This window comes from Megachile rotundata, chromosome 14 (assembly GCF_050947335.1).
Source record: "Megachile rotundata isolate GNS110a chromosome 14, iyMegRotu1, whole genome shotgun sequence".
NCBI classification, from domain to species: domain Eukaryota; kingdom Metazoa; phylum Arthropoda; class Insecta; order Hymenoptera; family Megachilidae; genus Megachile; species Megachile rotundata.
In genome coordinates, this window is record NC_134996.1 from 10292178 (window position 1) to 10295800 (window position 3623).

Genomic DNA, 3623 nt, shown 5'->3' on the forward strand with positions numbered 1-3623 from the left:
CAACGGACTGCGATTGGTCGAGCGGGCATCTTCTGCTTCGGATTATTCTTTGGTTCATTACTACGCCCGCTTCTTTCAACCTCACGGTCGCGGGCTTTGCACGCCCACGATTCTTCGCGGTGGGTGTTTTGCATCGATTCGATAGGGATGCGGTGTGACGTCATGTACCCTTTTATGGTTCTTGGGAATTTTTTATTGTTTTGCGGGGGAATTTTGGTGGACTTTTGGGGGAAATATCGGGTTACTGTTATTTTGGAACTTGAGGCGAGTTATGAATTTGTTATTAAAAATCGAATGCTGTAATTTGGGTTGCGTAAGACAGTCTAGGGATTTAGGAATCTGAGGATTTAGGAATCTAGGGATTTGGGGTTCTAAGGATTTGGGGATTTAGGGATTTAGGAATTTAGAAATTACAAAATTTAGGGATTTAGGAATTTAGAGATTTAGGGATTTGGGGATCTAGGGATTTGGGGTTCTAGGGATTTGGGGTTCTAGGGATTTAGGGATCTAGAGATCTAGGGATACGGGGGTCTAGGGATTTAAGAATTTAGAAATTTAGAAATTTAGAAATTCAGGGATCTGAGGATTTAGAAATCTTAAAATTTAGAAATTTAGGAAACTAGGGAATTAAGGATTTACGAATCTAGGAATTTTGGAATTCAGAAATTTAGAAGGTCAGAAATTCTGAAATTTAGGAATTTAGGGATTTAGCAATCTTGGAATTTAGAAATATAGGAATCTAGGGAATTAGAAATCTAGGGATTTAGTGATCTAAGGATTTATGAAACTAGGGAATTAGGGATTTAGGAATCTAGGGATTTTGGAATTTAGAAATTTAGAAGGTCAGAAATTCTGAAATTTATGAATTTAGGAATTTAGAAATCTTGGAATTCAGAAATTTAGGAATCTAGGGAATTAGGGATTTGGGAAACTAGGGAATTAGGGATTTAGCAATCTAGGGATTTTGGAATTTAGAAATTTAGAAATTTTGAAAGTCAAAAATTCTGAAATATGAAAATTTAGGGATTTAGCAATCTTGGAATTTAGAAATATAGAAATCTAGGGAATTAGGAAACTAGGGAATTAGGAATTTAGGAATCTAGGGATTTTGGAATTTAGAAATTTAGGAAGTCAGAAATTCTGAAATGTAGGGATTTAGCAATCTTCGAATTTAGAAATTTAGGAATCTAGGGATTTGGGTATCTAGGGATTTAGTAATGTAAGGATTTAGAAATCTAGAAATCCAAAAATCTAGAGATTTAGTAATAAATCTGATAATACCGGAAATTGTGTTATCCTAAAATCTAGTGATATTTATTTCCATCTTGCATACCGAAGCCTATAAAAACCTATCAAGATTTCTACCCATTTATTTTGATCTAACTTTTGCAACTCGAAAATACTTATCAATATTTTCAAACTTAAAATGCCCCAATTTATAAATTAAACGTCCTAATAAATAACCTAACCTTATTTTTCCCTATTTATTCAGTAATTTTCCTACTCAACACTAAAAATATGTATCGAAATTCGCACGAGACTTCAATGACGTCAATCACCGACGCACTTCATCGAGACGGATTCGATGTTTGACATTGTTCGATGATCGAGTTTAAATTAAGAATCGAATTCTACGAAAGATTCTCTGCGGAATAGTAATAAATAGACGTAGTAAATAAAATACCATGTACCACGAAACCCGTTGTTGTTCTAATTTTTATCGTTTGTGGCCGATCAGGCGCCTAGACGGTGATCGATAAATAATTTATTCGTTTCACAACGGGGAAAGTATTCAGACGGTAAACAAAAATATTATTGTGGTCATCGATCACAAGGCAGTGATTCAATCGTAAACAACCGTCTGAACATTTGATCGTGAATCATCCTCTAATTAAACCTTCTTAATTTGTTCACAAATGCGTTAGAGGAACTATTAATAACACATTACCATATTAGGATAAAGTCGTTTCGTTATTTTTATGTGGGGGTTGAATCATTGGCTACAGGTTCTTCAAGGTTTATTTTAGTAATTTTTTATTTTGGTTATTTTGTTTCTGTGTAACATTATTGTAATGTAATGTTACAATTAATGTAACATTATTTAATTTAAACATAGGTCAAATAATCTGGAGCAGTTATGTCAGTTAACTATTTGTTAAATAACAATTTTATATGTGTGTACGTTTTGAATAATCAGTCTCTTAAAAATGTTACAATAATTTTACAATAATTCCTCAAATGTTGCAATAATTCCTCAAATTATTATTTCGTGTTCGAAATTTTTAAATAGCTTGGTTAAATCATTTTTAGGGGTTTGGGGATTTAGAGATTTGGGAATCTAGGGATTTGGGGATCTAGGGATTTGGGATTCTAGGGATTTGGGGTTCCGGAGATTTGGGGTTCTAGGGATTTGGGGTTCCGGAGATTTGGGGTTCTAGGGATTTGGGGAACTAGAGATCTAGGGATTTATGAATTTAGGAATTTAGGAATTGAGAAATTTAGAAATTTAGAAATTTAGAAATTTAGAAATTTAGAAATTTAGAAATTTAGAAATTTAGAAATTTAGAAATTTAGAAATTTAGAAATTTAGAAATTTAGAAATTTAGAAATTTAGAAATTTAGAAATTTAGAAATTTAGAAATTTAGGGATCTAGGGATTTGGGGCTCTAGGGATTTGGGGATCTAGGGATTTGGGGTTCTAGGGATTTGGGGAACTAGGGATCTAGGGATTTAGGAATTTAGGAATTTAGGAATTTAGGAATTGAGAAATTTAGAAATTTAGAAATTTAGGGATCTAGGGATTTGGGGTTCTAGGGATTTGGGGAACTAGGGATCTAGGGATTTAGGAATTTAGGAATTTAGGAATTTAGGAATTGAGAAATTTAGAAATTTTGAAATTCAGGGATCTAGAGATTTAGAAATGTTGGAATTTAGAAATAAAAATTTTTAAATAGCTCGGTTAAATGTTTATTTAAATGTCTGTCAACGCATTGATAATTAAGAGGAGGAAATAAATATGAGTGTTAAGGATGAGTGTTAAGAAGAGACAAGCCAAAATGACATTGGCAGTATTCGATGTAGTGGGCCTTGAAGAGAGGCCTTCTTCAAGGCTGCCCCCATGTATATTTGTCGTGAAAATGTCATTGCTCGTGCGGGATCTTATGAAATACAGCATTTACCTTGTGTCCGAAAAAATTGAACGCGTTCTGTTGGTATTTTAAAATAAAAAGTGTTGGGAACCTTGTGAATTCTTGAAATAGATTCATATTTTTATTGGAAGAATCAGAGTTTTAGGTTGTTGGTTTTGTTTGGGGGAGAATGGATTTGTGGGTGATTTTGATTCGATTTTTTGTCAATTTTGGTTTGATTTTGATTTGAGTTTGGTTCGATTTTGATTCGATTTCAATTCGATTTCTATTCAATTTTGATTCGATTTCAATTCGATTTCCATTCGATTTCGATTCGATTACAGTTTAATTTCGATTCGATTGCAATTAAATTTCCATTGGATTTCTCCTAGTTTTCCATTAGAATTGAATTCAATTTGGATTTCAATTAAATCTCGATTCGCTTTCAATTCAATTCCAATTCCAATTCAATTCCAATTCAATTCCAATTCCAAT